Source organism: Euleptes europaea, chromosome 5, assembly GCF_029931775.1.
Source record: "Euleptes europaea isolate rEulEur1 chromosome 5, rEulEur1.hap1, whole genome shotgun sequence".
NCBI lineage: Eukaryota > Metazoa > Chordata > Lepidosauria > Squamata > Sphaerodactylidae > Euleptes > Euleptes europaea.
The window spans coordinates 104,915,326-104,934,335 of record NC_079316.1 but is presented as its reverse complement, the minus strand read 5'-3'; positions in this window follow the sequence as shown (position 1 = coordinate 104,934,335).

The window sequence follows — 19,010 nt, the reverse complement described above, 5'->3', positions numbered from 1 at the left end:
AGGTTGGTCCTGTCATCCCTCACTGTCATCCTCGACAGCTGAAATGCCTCTCCGGCACTGTAACCATGCCGAATGCCTTCTTTCACTCAGCAAAGCTCCGAGTTTCTGTCTTTGGTGAATCATGGAGGAGGATTTTCCTTCTGAGCCTCTGGCTGACTCTGACAATTGGGCCTCCGAGGGGAGCTGGAATTCTCAGCCTGACTAGGCATCGAAGCATCTGACGGCCCAAGAATCCAGCAGCTGGTTCAGAAGGCTCGTCAGCTGCATTCCCAGGAGGGACAACCAACTGCTCCAGCTCTGCATCCGAGGCCTTGGACTCAGCCGTGGGGTGGGGTGGGGGCATGACACCTTCCTTCCTTGGAAAAATGAAGGTATATTTGTTGCCAGCTGTGACGGACAAAGGGTTAAGCTCAGAGAAAAAGGAGTGGGCAGAGTCGAGGATCTTACTCTCTTAGCTCTGAGGGAAACAAAGGAATTCTGAGATTGGTAACCTGCGAGAGAAGACATGTGTTTGACTCTGAGAACTTAAGGGTCTTGTATATAGCCTATGCTGAGCCTTGTATATAGCCTTGTATATAGCCTTGTATATAGCCTATGGAGAATAAATCCTGTGGAGTGACAGGAGGAGACAGAGAGGAAAAGGGCCCTTTCTCAAGTCACTAAGGAGGAATAGGCTTGGAAGGAGCTATTCCAATTACAGGGTGTTGTTTTAGATATAACCACCACAGAGGTGGGGTTTATCTTAGTGAGAACGGGAAGAGATATTTAGTTAAATCTCCATACTTCTGCGTTTCTCTGGGGAATAGAGATTGAATGGTCTCTCCCTTCCATGATAGCTAGGTGGCAGAGACTGTGTAATAACATCTAGAGGAGTTCTGGGGAACAAAACAAAGTTTGTGAACATAAAAACTTAAGGAATGTAACTTGTGTAACATCTAAGCCAAATATGAACTAAGCTTTCTCTGAAGTGAATCGTGTGTGTGTGTGTGTGTAAAACAGAGTTTTATAGTATATATATAGTATATATAGTATATGTATGTGTGTGTATATATATATATATATATATATAGTTTTTCATCTTTTGAATACTGGTTAATAAATTTCTCGATATTTTTTTCTGAGATAAAAGATGAAAAGGGGACTAAGGAGGAAAGATAAAACTCCAAACAAACATTTTGACAAGCAGTCTCTCTCTCCCTCAGCACACACACGAGGGGTCATGATACCAGTGTGCTTGGGTTTTTCTGAGCACCTGTGTGTTGGATTGGCTTGTGGCTTCATCTGGGCTGGCAATGGCACCCCCTGTTTTGATTGCCTTAGGCTGCGTTTGTGGTTTTTTGATACTGGTTCTGCTAGGCTTTGTGATACATTGGTTTCTTATTCCGCTTGATTGGTTTCTGGTTTGGTTCTGTTGGGCTTGTGCTGGTTCTTGAGGTGGGAGTCGTTGACCTGTGGTGGTTGCTCATAGGCATGCCTCCTTTTTTTTTCCTGGAGGAAAAAAAAGGCCTTTTTTCCCCCCTCCATTGGAAACAATAGGCGCCTGGGAAAATGTTTTGCTCCAATTGCATTTATTGGGAGATCTTTGTGGGCCTCTGGGGGGGGGGGCTGTTTTTCAAGGTAGAGGCACCAAATTTGCAGTACAGCTGCTGAAGGTGCTCCTCAGAAGAACCTCCAAGTTTGATTAAGTTTAGGTCAGGGGGTCCAATTCTATGAGCATCTAGTTTTTCTCCATTTGGGTGGCCATAGAATTGGATCCCCTGACCTAAACTTTACCAAACTTGGGGGTGCTTCAGATAAGAATCACCAGCAGCTGTGCTGCATACTTGGTGCATCTGCCTTGAAAAACAGCCCCCACAGAGCCATTGGAGAAAAACAGGGGGTCCATAAAAATGGACCTCCTCGCCCAAATGTCACCAAATGTAGTTCTTCTAAGGAAAGTCACCTGCAGCTATGCTGCAAATGTTTGTGCCTCTACCTTGAAAAACAGCCCCCCTGAGCCCTGAAAATGTTCCCCATAGACTTTAATGGCACAGAAAATTTTCAGATATCTTGCGGGAAAGTCGAAAACCCCATTTACTGGTATGGGTAGTTGACTTTTTTCAGCTTTCCTGAACATTTTCAGGTCCAATAAACCCAAATCCGAAAAATACAGAGAAAATGGTGCACACCCCTAGCTGCGATACCCATCCACCTTGCATGGGATGAGGTCCACTCCAAGCTTGGCTCCATTGGGACATTTCAGGGGAGCAACAGTGATTCTGGGGCTCCATCCTGCTTTTGTCCAGGGTTCTAGTATCACTAGGACTGCCCCTACTTCCACTCACATACTGGTCATATCCTGAATAGCTCAGTCCCAGCAGACATATACCAATATAACTAACAATCAAGGCATCCAATTTCAGATTGCATTTGTACATGCTGCCTCTCTCCTTTTTGTTACTGTAAATCTGCTCTCTTCCCTCCCTGAACCTGATTGCTCTGCAGATACCCTTTTGCAACACGCTTGCTCTCTGCTTGGGGACATCAGCAGGGGTTGGCCTGAATGCCTTTTTGATTTCATCCAAACTATACAACAGGGATTTCATATCTTGAGGATTTAAACTCAAACATCAAAGACTCCAAGAGCCATTGACAAGGGACTATTTCAAAAACAACAGTGGTGTGTCAGGGGGTTTAGAGCTCAAGAAATCACATCCACACCACAGAGTATTTCAGATCTAGGCTGTATTTGAATGCATTGGTATCGCTGACAAGGATGACACAGGAATGTTTCCCACACATTTGAATGGCAAAGATCTCCTCTGTTTTTTAAAAAGGGAATAAACCTGCTGCTATTATCACAGTTGCATCCAAAATGTGGTCACATACATTTCTTTTTAAATAGCAATTTTTCCATCTGTAATCAGAATGCATAGCATTACAGAATGCTATCCATTCTGATTACATTTACTGTAACTAGATACTGTAAATGCAGCTGCTACTGAAAAAAACAAGTCTGTAACTAACTCACCGCCCTAACCCAGATGGCCCAGACTACCTTGATCTTGTCAGATCTAGGAACCTAATCAGGGCTGGCCCTGATTAGCAGTGGGATTGGAGACCACCAAGGAAGTCCAGGGTTGCTACTCAGAGCCAGGCAATGGAAAACCACATTTGTTTGTCTCTTGCCTTGAAAACCCCCAGGGGTCACCATAAGTCAGCTGTGACTTGACATAACTTTCCATCACCACCATCTACCATCTAACTCACCTCTGTAGGATCCAATAGGACTTACCTGTGCCCTGACATCATGACATTCCATGTTTCCCTGCCATGCCATGCCAGCAGCAACCAATCCATCAAACAATCTTGGCCCTTAAATATACAATATTTTGTACTCATTCATCTGATTATTTTGCTTGTTCACCTGATTAGCTTTTCTAGTAAGTACAAAGTTGTACATCAGTACTTTTATTCTTCTATTGCATTTGTGATCACAGCTAGCCTCAGAGGGTTAAAAGGCGGGTAAAAGAAAGAGATATGCAACTCATATTCGGAAATATTCAGAAGTACCAGATAATGCTATATTTGGGATAGTTATAAATACATGTTAAGAGCCAGTGTGGTGTAGTGGTTAAGAGTGGTGGTTTGGAGCGGGGGACTCTAATCCAGAGAACCAGGTTTGATTCCCCACTCCTCCACATGAGCTGCAGACGCTAATCTGGTGAACTGGGTTGGTTTCCCCACTCCTATACATAAGGCCAGCTAGGTGACCATGGGTTAGTCACGTCGACAGCGTAGCTTTGTTGTCAATTGAATACTGTTCAAAAGTACATTCAAATACAATCATATAATACAATGTGCAGTTGTTACATAAACAGAACTGTCACAAGTTCACAAGGTTGGAAGAGACCACAAGGGCCATCCAACCCCCTGCCATGCAGGTTCCCACAATCAAAGCACTCCTGACAGATGGCCATCCAGCCTCTGCTTAAAGATCTCCAAAGACGGGGACTCCACCACGCTCTGAGGCAGCCCTCACCATCAGAAAGTTCTTCCTAATGTTTAGGTGGAATTGCTTTTCTCTCAGTTCAAATCCATTACTCCGTGTCCTAGTCTCTGGAGCAACAGAGAACAAGCTAGTTCCCTCATCAACATGACATCCCTTCAAATATTTAAATATGGCTATCATGTCTCCCCTCAACCTTCTCTTCTCCAGACTAAACAAACCCAGCTGCTTAAGTCTCTCCTCATAGTCTCTTGTATTCTCAATATAAAGTCTCTCGTATTCTCAATATAAAGTAGAGAGAATTAAAGTCCAAGTCCATGCCCAGACCTCCTTGAGACGGTAAGGACCAATCTCCCTGGAGCTGTGTAGTGAGGTGCAGGACTTCAAAAGTGGACAATAATTGGTTTAAATGAACCCATCACAGCACAGGGATCCGGTATTCTTCCTGTTTTGGTAGGTTCTTCATCAGGGTTCAATACAGACTGCACAGTAGCAAGTTCACATGTTGATTGGAACACAATGTCACTAAGGTTGGCAACCTTAGTGATGTAGCAATACCGCAGCACAAGGAGCCACTCCTGGGGCAGAAGGCGTTAGCCTCCCAGGACACTGGCACAGAAACTTGTGCCACTGGCATGCTGCCAGGAGGCAGCACTGGCACCCGAGCCCCATGCCACTGCGTGACTTCTTAGTGCCGGTGGAGATGCCACCCATCATAGCGTAACTGCCCCTTTTCCTGGGTTTAAGGGGCACTTCCACTGACATGGGGGTCACACTGGCCCCTAAGAAGCTTTCCCCCCCTCTCAGGATTGCAGCCACAGATATATATAGATTAGATTTAGATAAATTCTGAATTCAAATTTCAAATCCGAATATTGGTGCAAGTGCACATCCCCCGTAAAGGGATTCCTAATAAAGAATTTATTTTATTTGTTTATTTTACTGGTTTAATTCATTTTATACCCCACCCTCTCCATCTTTTTACCCAACATAGGAGTCAGCAAACAATCAAAAACATTAGAAGAAGCTTTATATAAATTAAAACAATTAAACAAAATACATACTTAACATACTGTATCACTAGCCTGGTTCTCACAACAGCCCTACATGTTCATTGAATGAGTCAGAGGGGCCTAGCAACCCCCCAAATAGCCCCTGAGAACTCAGAATGGAGTCTTGTGAGATCTCAATGGGCATTCATCCCTTAAAGCTACAGGTGTTGTTTTCATTATTTGGAGATGTTTTACATTTTTACACATACTGGGGGCTTCCACCAAGTTTAATCGAAATCCCCCCATCTGTCCCTTGCCACATTGTGTAGATTTATTTGACATACATTGTAGGGCCTGGTTCAAACAGAGATATAATGATACCATACTTTCTCCAGAATGGGACTCAAGTTGCTTTGTAGCCCCATCAAAATTAAACAAGAAGAGAAAACATTTCAATTTAATTTAGCAAAAAAGAGCAGGGCTTGGAAACTCCCTCATCACATTAAGCACATTTTCCAGTTCGACTTAAATGTGCTTTAACAATGAGTTGTATTGTGGCTATCACATTTAAGGCTACTGCAGGAGGGTTCTTCAAAATCACCCCCCCCAAAAAAAAAATCCCTCTTGGATCATTTTGTTGTAAGTGGTTCGTTCATCTCTCAAGCCTACTTTTGTATTAAGGAAAACTTAACATCTGACCCCCTGTTTACCGACCTATAAAGAATCATATACACATCTTTTGAGATGGAAACAAGATCTGCCATTTTCTTTCCAATTCCCGCCAACCAGTCAAAATACTGTAATTGCTAGTTCAAGATGATACGAATTTGAAGAAGAAATGTATGCCTAATCTATTGCGTTGCTTGCAGAATTGAGGTCATGAACAATGCACAGCTGTAAAACCGCTATTCAGATACAAATGCCACTAGTTCTCTAATTACTTCAAGGATCTGAGCCTTCTTCACAAGATTTTTTTCATTTCAATCTATAGAAATTTCATCTACCCTTCTAAAATTAAGGGTCAAAAAAGAAAATGGTTTCATGTACCCAGAAAACAAAGTATATTCTTCAAAACTGTTTCATTTATAGCAAACAGCTGTTCAGCTCTGAAGATATCCTTCTACAACATATTGCTGAAGTACTGAGAAACTAATCTAAAGTATCCTCCACATCAGTCAATATGTTAACAACTGTTGTCTGCTTTGAAAAAAAAGGGGGGGGCAGATGGACTAACTCCAGCAACCATTACTGCATCAATTGAAAGCACTACCAGCAAATAGATCTCATTTTGCCCAACGATCATATTGAACATCCTTCAATGGCAGATGCTAAGACCTCATAAATGTTAAAAGATCTGCAGTTCCATCAACTAAAACCGAACCTGCTAAGAAGTAGTATAAATCTGATTATTATTATTATTATTATTATTATTATTATTATTATTATTATTATTATTATTAAAAACAACCATGTTTGAAATATTGTCGAAGGCTTTCACGGTCAGAGTTCATTGGTTCTTGTTGTTATTCTGGGTTTTCCAAAAAAAATATTGGGCCCAATAAACCCAAAATTTATTGTTCCCACCCCCACTCCCCACAACCCTACTTCTTATTCAGGGGGTCCAATTTTAAGGGCCTGAAAAAGAGTCACCCCCATCCTCCAGGCATTTGCAAGCCAAGCTGTCCATCGGTTTTCAGGTTCAGAAGGTCAGTGTTGCTGAGGGAAAGATCAGATTGACAGGCTGGCACCTCAAAGTCTGGGGGGTCCATTCATATCGGGGGCACATAGCATGATGTCCATGCAAATTAGTTTCCAAACTGAGGGAAGTGGCCTAAAAGCAAGAAAAATAAGGCACAGAAAATATTTCTTTTGGTGGCAAATGACATCCTGTGAACAGTCCATTATTATAGTCATCAAAAATCTGATTTCAAGAGATGGTCACAGTGTGGGGAAACAAAGCCTCCACTCGGGGTGACCTTCAGTTTGAGAGCAGGTTTTCGGTGTGGGGGGTGATATTGGAGCCAGCAGAAGTCATGACCAAGGCAGCTCTTGTGAAGGAGATTGCTCATCCTCATAGGTGAGGAGTCTTTTTCAGAAGCCCAATAAGTAATTGTAGAAGCTGGTGCTTTTTAGTTGGAGGGTATATCCCTCCGGACTGGACTGGATGAGTCCTGTCTTTTAAAATGACCATCCCAGACTGGTTTGGTCAGACCAAGTTGGCTACAATTACACAACCTCTACCCCAAAAGGCCCCAACTATGGGGCCCTACCAAAACCAGTAAAAAAAAATTATTCGGCTTTTTTTGGGAATCGCCTATTTGGCTTTGGGCAGATCCCCAGGTTTTGGTGATCAGTAAAACCGAAACCCAAAAATTACTGAAATGGCTAATTTCAGGTTTATTTTCACTCCAGGTATACCGATATGCACAACCCTAATAAGAAGTTAATGTCGGTTTTCACGGGGGGGGGGGTGTTCCTCGGTTTTGGATGGCCTTTCTGTTTGATGACGCATATTCTAGACCTTCTCTCAGCAAAGTCTGAAGCCTTCCCAAAGCTAAGGTAGGACACATGCCAAAGTTTACCAAAATCTTAACCTCAAGGCAAAATTAAATATTACAAGAAACACCCAGCTACCACCCAAAATGGCACTCCTTTATTAGGGTTGCCAACCTCCAGGTGGTAAAGGAAAAAAGACTAGCACAACTCACTATATTCAACAATTCATTAACAATGTGCTAACAGTGAAAAAAACCACAAGGTGTACAAATATGTATACAATATTTTCAATAATAATCACAAGCCTAATAGCAAAGTCCAATAATCAGTCTAAGGCAAGTAATCTTCTAATCCAAACGTGTTCAAAAATATCAATTAGTTGGCACGAAGTCCGAAAAGAATCCAAAGAAGGAGGAAACGCTATTCTGGATATTCTGTAGCACTTTCACCAAAGTATAGCTTCAACAGCCTATAAAATTCATATAAATATTACAACATACTTCTAGCCTCCATTTTGTATTTACTAAGTTATTATTAAAAATTAATAAAAAAATTGGACAATATCAGCTTACCTCTCAATGCGTTGAAAGCATACACAAAGGGAAAAAAATCTCTAAGCTTTTTTAACAAATAATTTCTTCAATATTATTTTTTCTTTTCTCTTTCCTTTTTGCAATTTTTAGCTCCCCAAAGAAAGGGCTGCAGAACCTTCTATATCCAAATTAGATAGTCAAACACGGCGTCAAGCATATATAGAACCCAGGGTCACATGATGAAACTAGGTAGCAAGAGCTGTACAAGATTTAAAGACACAGTATCTAATACACTTATAGAAAACAAGACATCAAATTCATTATTCAACCCGTTAGGGGCAAGGGTGTTAAATAAGTATATGAAGCGCATTTCATTCTGGAGTAGCACTTTCTGCACATCTCTATGGTCATATGGATGGTCACGGTAAACCCATAGTACAAAAAAAGTATGTCATTTTCAGAATGTTTTTGCTCAACAAAATGGTTCATTAAAGGGGCTTCGAGATTAAGAGCACGCAACCTAGATCTATGCTCCCCTATCCTCAATCGGATTTGGCGTATGGTGCTCCCGATATAAAGTTTTGCGCATTTGCACGTGACTGCGTAAATAACGCGGCTCGTGGCGCAATTAGAAAAGTGTCTTAATTGGAATTTGAAATCAGAAGTTGTTGAACTAAACTCCTTAATGGGGAGACTTAAAGGGCAAACAGAGCACTTCCCAAATCTAAAATGGCCGACTGCCGAAGTGTGTTGTGTGGGTTTAGAAAAGTCGGAATGCACTAATTGATCTCGAAAGGACTGTGTCCTGCACATGCCAAAAACCGGCGAAAGATTGCAGCCCGGAATATCACTAAGAATGTGCCAATGCCTCTTAATGGCTTGTTGAATTGCATAGGAATGTTTGCTGTAAGTCAGGGAGTAATAAACATTGCGTTTTGGGGTTTGGGGTCTTTTTGAAAACAGCGTTAGGCGATCCTTCTCATTGACTCTATCTCGAGCTAAAGACACGACTTGTGATGGATATCCTCGTTTACTTAAAGAAACAGTCATGTTGTCAGCTGCTTTTTCAAATTCACTGACACAAGTAGCATTCCTTTTTCCGGAATAGCGTTTCCTCCTTCTTTGGATTCTTTTCGGACTTCGTGCCAACTAATTGATATTTTTGACCACGTTTGGATTAGAAGATTACTTGCCTTGGACTGTTTATTGGACTTTGCTATTAGGCTTGTGATTATTATTGTAAATATTGTATATATATTTTTACACCTTGTGGTTTTTTTCACTGTTAGCACGTTGTTAATGAATTGTTGAATATAGTGAGTTGTGCTAGTCTTTTTTCCTTTAGCTTTTTGTTACTAGTATTGTGAATATTTCTTACAACCTCCAGGTGGTGGCTGGAGATCTCCCACTATTACAACTGATCTCCAGGCAACAGTTGACATGGAAAAAAATGGCTGTTTTGGAAGGTGGACCAAATAAATAAATTTTAAAAAATTATATAAAAAAGAGATGTTCTTCAGAAGCATGAAATGTATTTCAAGGCAAGGTAAAAGATATTGCTTTTGCTACTGTTTACTGAATGCTTTCTAATAGCTGTCATCACTAGGGTTGTGCAAAAATAAAAAGGTAATTCCAGGTTTGGGTTTATTGGGCCCATTTTTTCCCGATAAACCTGGAATAAGCCAAATACCCATATTGGTAAAGTGGTATTTCATTTTTATTTCTGGGTATACTGAAAAATTTGGGTCCATTATAATCTATAGGGAATTTTTGGAGCTCCTGAGGGGGCATTTTTGGAGGCAGAGTTCCCAATTTTTTAGGGTAGCTTCAAGGGACTCTCCTTGCATGAACCCCAAAGTTTGGTGAAGATTGGGTCAGAGGGTCCAATTATATGGGGCCCGGAAGGGGTTGTTGCGCATGTTGCATCCACAATTCCAATTTTTCCTCCGGTAAGCAGTTGCTGCAGGTTTTATTTCCAGGTTTTTTTGGTAGGGGGGATGCAAAAAAAATCATCAGTTTCACTGGTTCAGTGAGAACTGTGTTGCTTTGAATGGGCTCTTTTAAGCTATGGAATGGATCCTCAGTCACTGAGAGGAAACAGTCGTCTATGACATCCAGATGATTTCTTTCTCTTATTTGTTCTCTCTTTTTTAAAAGGAAAAAAACCCTTACTCTTTCATTGTGTTTGTTTCTTTCTTTTGTGAGTTTGGGTGTCATTAGGGTCCCCTGCTGGGTTTATTCCCTCAGTGACTCATATCAACAGTGTAATATTTTATATAGAGTTTTTCTAGGCTCACTGAAATCAGAAGGCTTAGACTGAACTAACGCTGCATAGGATTGCACTGAAACTGTCTCACTGCAATCCACAACACCATTCTTAAAAATATTACGTGACTATGCCTGTTTTGGCTAGAGTTGCCAACCACCAGGTGGTAGCTGGGGATCTCCTGTTATTGCAACGGATCTCCTGGAGACAGAGATCAGTTCACCTGGAGATAATGGATGCTTTGAAAGCTGAACTCTATGGCAATATACCCCATTGAAGTCTCTTCCCTCCCCAAACTCCACCCTTCTCAAGTTCTACCCCCAAAATCTCCAGGTATTTCCTAACTTGGAGCTGGTAACCCTATTAATAGCCCAGCATGCTGGGTTGATGTTTTCCTAGTGGAAGCTAATTGTTCAGAGATAACCCTGTTCTGTTAAGTATCTATAGGAACTTGAAGGAGGGGGTAGTGAGCTTGCCTGTCTGGGTCAGCAGTTGCGAGCTTGTATTAAACTATTCTGTTTTATACAATGTAATTTGGATTGTTTCATAATACAGGCAACTGTTCCACAAAGCAAAGAATACTGGCAAATGGAATGCAGTTTGCAACAGCTGTAGCTGTTGATTAAAATTAAGTGCATTGTCCATGATGATCAGTTCAAAACCTTTGTTACCTGCTGAAGAAATGAAGTATGGAAGGAAGTTCGGGAAGCACTTGCAAATCAAGTTGATCTGTTAAAAAGAAATGGGTTGATTTCTAAAAGGACAGGGTGGGGGAAAGAGAGAGCATTCTAGGTAGGAATGGAAGATTGAGTTTGCATGACACAAATAAAGTCCACTAGAATAAAGTGAAAATCACATAACAAGAAGAGACAATCTAGTTTTCCCTAAAGAAGAAACTCTACAGGACAATGCTCTGGAAAGGGGGACAACAACGTTTTGTTGACTTTAAGAGTGCAATCCTGAAAGGGGGAGCCAAATCGGCATAAGAGCTGGCGTGACCCCACACCAGCGTAAGTGCCCATTTATCCTGGGATGAGGGGCACTTACCTTGGCATGGGAGACATTCATGCCAGTGCCGGTAAGCCACGCCGCTGTGCGGGGCTCCACTACAAGTGCAGCCATGCCAGGTGCGAAATTCTGGAAGTGGGAGCCTGCGCCGGCATGTGGTGGGGTGTTCCAGGGGGTGGAGCTGCCTTTAGGCAGCATCCTAACCCCTTTTGCCCTGGGAATGTCCCCTCTAGTTGCAGTGTTGCTACACCACCTTTTTTGGTGGCATAGCCTTGCTGTTTTCTATAGGGGCATTTTCACCGTTTTACATTTAAAATTGTTTTATTTCCACTTGGCCACCACACATCCGCCTCCTTTTCAGGAATGGGGAAAGGAACATATTTTAAACAATTAAAAACAATGGCTTAAACCTAAATCTAAAAAAGAGATAGAAAATCATGTAAGAGAAATATCACGTTATACCCAAAAAATCACCTGAATTCTTTTTTTTTTTAAGAACTCAAGAAAGGACACAGTAGGGCTCCTTGAACACGAAAAGCTCTTAAAGAACCAAAAATAGATGTTTGTGTAGCCCTGGTTTCTTGTATTTTTTCTGATTGCTGCCGACTGTTTAGAGACAAAACTGACAATTCCAGATTATAGGTTGGATCCAGCCAGCTTTTTGATTCACTCTTGTCCAGCCCCGTGGCTTGTTGCAGCCTCCATCCCACACAGCCTTCGTCCATGCAGGTCCCAAGATCTTCAGCACAAGCCAACCTTTTTGCTGATCAAAGGAGACTCCTCTCTTGTTCACCAGTGGAAAACCTAGCTGCAAAGCGGTAGCTGAATAGCCAATGGCTGTTAAATCTAGGGAAAGGAAAGGATTCGATCCAATAAGAACTTCCTTTTGTTGTTGCTCAGGGTTTTTTTTTTGTTAGTTGCAGTGTTCTTTTAAAAAACATCTTATCATTTTTCCTAACTGTCACACTCTCTAAGTTAGATATCTTGGATTGCAGTTCCGTCCTCCATCTGTAAAACTGAGAATATTTGTAATTTGATTTTTGAATAAAATGAAGGGATTTACGCTTTCAGATTTTATAAGGTTGGCCAGCAGCACAATTTTATGTGGTAACTACATTATGCATAATGCATTTCATGTTCTTCAAATAGCAAAGAAAGTGTAGAGGTGCTAAGAAAATAAGTATTTTATAAATTTTAATGTTTCACCAAATGTCTAGAAATTTTATACATCTACCGAGAACTGCTTTATGTGCTGTTGCAGTGGTGATCATTACTACTACTATTACTACTACTACTACAACAACGAGAAGTTGGTTTTTATAGGACAACTTTCTCTACTGTGTAATGAAGAATCAAACCAGTTTACAATCTCCTTCCCTTCCTCTCCCCACAACAGACACCTTGTGAGGTAGGTGGGGCTGAGAGAGTTCAGAGAACTGATACTAGCCCAACTAGCTTCATGTGTAGGAGTGGGGAAACCAACCTGGTTCACCAGATTAGAGCCTGCTGCTCTTAACCACTACACCATGCTGGCTCTCTACTACAATTACGATTACAGCTACTACTACTACAATGACGACGACAATGACTACAACTACGAGCACTACTGTTTATAGCAGGGATGGGGAACTTCAGGCCCAGGGGCTGTATGCGGCCCCCGAGGACATTTTTTGTGGCCCTTGGGAGCTCCGGGGCCCTGCCGTGGAGGTGCAGCACAGGGCGGCCCTCCCTGAGGGTGTTCCTGGGACCACGGCTTGCAGGGGCGCTGCGGCGCCCTTTGGACCTCCTCTCACCGAATGATGGCTGTTAGTCGGCAAGAGGAGGGAAAGGGATGCTTCCTCCAAGCCTGCCCCCTGTAGCCTCAGCGTGCAGGAACGCCGGGGCACACTGTAAGCCCCTCCTGCTGCCTGTTGGCTGTTGAGCAGCGAGGGGGGGGGGAAGAGGCCCGTGGCTCCCGGCATGTGCGCAGGAGCCGATCGAGCTTCAGGGGGCCTTTTGTGGACTCTGGGGGTGGGAGGGCATGGAGCCTGGAGCCAGATCGCGTGGGGCCGGCGGGTGTGTGTGTGTGTGGAGGGGGGAAGGCTTTTCTCTCTTCCTGTCTTTCTGTGTCTTTCTTTGTCTCCCTCCGTCCTTTTCTTTCTCCCCCTCTTTCTATTTCTTTCTCCCTCTCTCCCTTTTTCTCTTTCTCTGTTTTCCTTCCTTCCTCCCTTGCCAATCGACTGCGCGCTGTGCCCCCCTGGCGCCTTGTTGTCTCTGGCCCACTGCTGGCTGCCCTCCCACCTGGGGGGGGAGTGGGGGCGCCCTCCAGGCCTTCTCTGGGTGGCCTCCCCTGGGGTTGCCAACCTCCAAGTGGTGGCTGGAGACCTGGCAACCCTAGCCTCTTCCCCCCTCCCACCGGGAGATCTACACCTGGTATGGCCCCCAAATGATGTTATAAATGTGCAAATGGCCCTTGGCAGGAAAAAGGTTCCCCACCCCTGGTTTATAGTATTCAAAACATCTCCCAACACATGGCTAACACGCTTAATTATTACAGCTCACTGTATCATCGCTGTATATAGCAATATGACATAAGGCCCATTACCTGGCCATTTTGACCCATCACAGCTATGTTGTACAATGGTTGGATAAGTTGGATAGAAGGTTGGGTGCGCCTGTCTTCTGAGACTAGGAAGTTGGCACCTCTGGAGAGGGCCTTCTCAGGAGTGACAAAAAATTCTAAAACTCTCTCCCCAGGGAGACTTGCCTGTCCCCTTCTGTTGCCCTCTTCCACCAGCCGGTGAAGACTTTTTTTTTGTTTCACTTGGCATTCTCTCAGTGATTCCCTCCTTCCTCCCCAATATGTTGATTGTTGTTTTTATCTTTTGTACTTACTTCAAGCTCTGGTTTCAAATGATTTTCAGGATGTATTTGTGGGTGGGTTTTAATGGCTTTTAAGATGAGACTTTAATTTGCATGTTTTAATTTGATAGCTGCTTTGGTGGCTCTATGAGGGCAGTAAGATGGGGCAGTAAGATCTTGTTAATAAATAAATGAATAAATAATAAATAAATAAAGCCCGAAGAAGACCAAACAGCAGCTCGCCATGAAACTTTCTGGCTGACTGTGGGCCAGTCATTCAGTAGGTTTGCCAGCTCTGCGTCAGGAAATACCTGGAAATTTTGGGGGCAGAGCCTCAGGAAGGCGGGGTTTGGAGAGGGGAGAGACTTCAATGCCATAGAGTCCAAAGCAGCCATTTTCTCCAGGTGAACTGATCTCTACCGGCTGGAGCAAGAGACCTTCAGCTAGTACCTTGTGAAGAAAAGTGGAGCAGGGGAACTCATGTACTACCAGTGCTACCTTGAGCTCCTTGGAGGATGGGTGGAATAAAAACTATCTTAAGAATGCAATTACCATGCCCTTTTTAAAGTTAGTATACATGTCTATCAAGAACTGGAGGTTGTAGCAATGACCAACAGCACTAGCGCTCTTCCAGAATCCAGCTTGTTCTCGAGCCAGGATTGCTCCAGGATGAGAAAAATTCTTGGTTATTAAGAGATGTAGAAAACTGAGTTACTGTAAATGTGGCCCAATTTCTGGAGGGTGTTTTAGCGCAGTGCATTTAAAGTGCCACGCACCTGGTTATTTTTGCCTGATTGTGTGCTCCTGTTCATGACTAGGCTTCCCATCTGCCCGGTAATGGCAGGCTATTGCCCTCCAATTAAACGGGCTGCCAGCCACCCCTCAGCTGGTCAGTGGGTGGAAGGAGGCCAGCCGAAGGGGGGTGCAATCCACATGCATGGTGTGATAACATCACTTCCGGGTTTACCCCAGACGCGGCAGCATCACGACAGGGACACTCTAGCATTCTCCCCCCAAAAAACGTGATGGTTTCCATAGAGATTTTGGAGGACAGAGCTAGAGCATCCTGTGCAATGCTGGAAGTGTCGTCGTCATCCTGCATGCATGAATCACCATTCCCAGCCCCACCTCCAAGAATCTCCCACTAGTGGCGAGGGGGTACCTGGCAACCCTATTCATGACAATGGTCGAAGGAACAGTAATTGGATTGGAAGTATCTTAAGAAATAAACAAAGGCAGCCCAACTTCACTGTTGGCTGGTGGTGGAATGATGGTGGCACCACTAAACCATCTAAACCACCACTAAACCATATGCCTCCACAATATATTTGATTGGACCCAATGACTTTTGCCCCTGTTCAGCAACCCAAAAGTTGAGTTTAATTCTCCTAGAGGAGGCTGGCCTGCATCACTTCATAGATGCTCACTTTATTGAATGCTGTTCCATGCAACAAAATTCCTTCCATAGAGAAAACCTGAGGTCAGGGAGATGGTTCCTAGCCCAGGGATCCCCAGTGTGGTGCCCATGGGTGCCATGGTGCCCTCCAACACCTTTCCTGTTGCCTCCAAATGTTTTTAGGAAGTAGGTGAGGTCAAGTGGGGATTTTGCCAAGCAAGGCTTCTGATTGGCCACTGAAGATCTGATTGGCTCTGCAAACGTTTAAAAATATTGTTTTGCCAGCAGCTGTAACCACAGCACAAGGAAAGTAAACTGTGGCAGCCATTTTGTGGGTGGCTCTGCCTCCTTCTGCAGCCATTTTGTGCTTTCTCCCGCCACTCTGTGTCAGAATTTCAAAAGTGCCCACAGAGTCAAAAAAGGTAGGGGACCCCTGTTCTAGCCTAACAGTAAACCGGGCTTAGCTAGTTTTCTACTTGCAAGAAATGGTTTTGTATGGAGAAGCATCCGATCATGTGACCCCACCCCACCAATCAGTGTTGGGTTTCAAACAGGTCCAAAGACGCTCTGTTTCAAATATATCAAATATATTTGCACATATTCATCACCAAACCACTTTGGTAAACGGAACCCTACATATTCAACCTCATCGTTCACATATGACAGATTTAAATGTCACATTGAATATTCATTCCAGTTCCGGGACCCCGTCTCCTCGATGTCATTGAGGGCTTCTTTGCATTGTTAAAACTGGAAAAAGTACTCGACCATCCTGTCACGGACTGCCCTGCAACAGATTCAGAGATGGAAGACGCCCAAAGCCGGTGTCAGATTCCGCCTCCCCCACCTGCACTGACAGAGGAAGCATTGCCAAGCCAGACTTTAAAGGCAATGGCTGAACAGCAGCCTAAAAAAGACCAGACACCGCTGGACCCTGGAACATCCAGAAAGGTGCCAATGGAGCCGGACAGTGTGGAACAGATGTCTCCTGTGTCTCGTCAGAAGAAAATGGGCCAGATCCTGCTAGAACAATGCCGGCATTCAGCGAGGCTGCAACAACAAAGAAGGAGCCTGGCCGACATCGGAGATAGCGGCTGAAGTGATTACAGGAGCTATCTCCCCCAGAGAGCTGCAAGTATTTAAGGAGGGCTGAGTCAGTAGGAGGCTGTGGAAGCAACGCATTGCAAACCTGCTACCCTCTACTCTGGCCATTGTATACTGACCCGGACTGTTCCTCAACCTTGAAAGCTTCTGGATTCCTTGCCTGACCTTGGACCGGTTTGACCTTGCCTCTGTCGTTTGCCTGGATGGACTGCCTTTCTCCCTGACTGACCTTTGGACTGTTGATTGGACTGTGCTTACCCTACCCATTCCAAGTTAATACAGCTGCCAGCTGTAGAAGCCTCGGCTTCAGAGACCCCAGCCTGCACACCTCCTGCAAACCTCTTCCTAGCACCGCGCTGCCACAGCAGCTACCCCGCCCTGGTTGGCCGGCACACATCCTCTAAGATAGCCTTTTTAATTTTGTTGTAAAACTTTTTGAAAGGGTCTAGTTGATGTTGTTTAAAAAAAAAAAACCTCTGTCATGGTAGATGGCAATAAATGAGGGTAAATATCCAAAATGAAAGTGAGGGGAAAGCCCCAAATAATCATTATTATTTGACAGCATTAATCAATCAGCCGACCCAGAGGACGGCGGAGGGATGCAGTACAAACAACGGAGAAGCCAGATTGGAGTTTTTGGAGCAATGTTTCTGAGACAGATTGTCAGTGAAATGGCTGCCTTCCAATAATTCTTTGTGGAATATGGGGAAAAGGAACAGCTTTTTCATTTTGCCCATTATTGCACTCCTGACTGTGAGATGAATTTCATTCTCAAAATGGGGTGGTTCCCTGAGATATGACAGATCAAGGAAGTGTAATGTTTTAGGAGTGCCAACCTCCAGGTACTAGCTGGAGGTCTCCTGCTATTACAGCTGATCTTCAGCTGATAGAGATCGGTCCATCTGAAGAAAATGGCCACTTTGGCAATTGGACTTTATAAGGCATTGAAGTCCCTCCCCTCCCAAAACTCCTCCCTCCTCAGGCTCCACCCTCAAATCTGCAGGTATTTCCCAACCTGGAGCTGGCAACCCTAGTAATGTTTGGACAAGGACTAGAAAGGCCCAGGTTCAAATCTTCACAAAGGGCCTATCTCCATGAGACATCTCCCTGGGCATTCCCAAGCCAGGTAAACAGATGCATTCTGGGAGTTCCTGCCTCACAGGGCTATGGGGACATAATTGAGATAGGAGCTATGGTGCATAAGAGGAAACTCAATCCCTTCTGCTGTTTTTCCTGGCCATATAGAGTCAGAACTCAGAAATTATACCAAATGGAGATCAGTTCATTGTGTTTGTCATTCCTTCAGTTTGTGTATTTATAAAACACATTTGCAGTAGAGGTAGGGTTGCTAACCTCCAGGTACTAGCTCGAGATCTCCTGCTATTACAACTAATCTCCAGGCAATAGAGATCAGCTCACCTGGAGAAAATGGATGCTTTGGCAATTGGACTCTATGGCATTGGAGTCCCTCTCCTCCTCAAACCACGCCTTCCTCAGGCTCCACCCCCAAAATTTCCAGGTATTTCCCAACCCAGAGCTAGCAACCCTAAGTAGAGTGAACACTGTTGGGTTGTCAGCTGTGTGGGGAATAGAGTTGCCAACTTTGGCTCTGGAGATCCCTGGAGATTTGGCAATGGTGCAGGAATGGCTTGGTTTGGGGAGGGATGAGATCTCTGCAGGAATGTGAGGTCACTCTAGGACTTCTGGTTCTCCTCAACTCTATGGCATGCCTACAGTCTGTCCTCTCAGGCTGCCATTTCCTCCAAGGGAACTGGTCTTTCTATGGAGATCCGTTGTCATTCCTGAAAGAGCTTCAGACTCTACCTAGAGGTCGGTAAGGAATAGAAACCCCTGCTGACGGAAGAGCTGATAAAACTGCTTTGCACACAGTAAGTAATATACGCCCTCTTCAGACAACATATCCTGGGTGAAAACAATGTATATAAGGAGTAATGGAAATGAGTGTGCTTCCTTCCTGTCAGGCTGCTATCTCGGTTTCGTTATTGCCTCTGTCTCTGTGCTGTATTGTCTGCCCCCCAAGGTCGCATACCTAGGCCTGGGAACTCAGCTCCTGGGAAACTGTATTCATGCGTGTAATCTCCCGCCTTTCCTGCCTTATAATATCTCCCAGCTAGTGAGCCTCTCATAGCTGTCATTTTATTCGTTTGCACTGTATGCCTATTTGATCAGTAAAAGCCATCTGTTTGGACTCTATATGACTTTGTGGTGATTTCTGGTTCTGTGGGCCAAGGGCTGACATTATGACAGCTATCCCTCATCTTCACCGTTCTACTAGCCAGGCTGGAGCCCAGGGGGGTTCGCCTGCCACTTGGATGGGAGCTGTGCAGCTCTCCAGGTGATCTACTACCCTGGAGCCCTTCTCAGA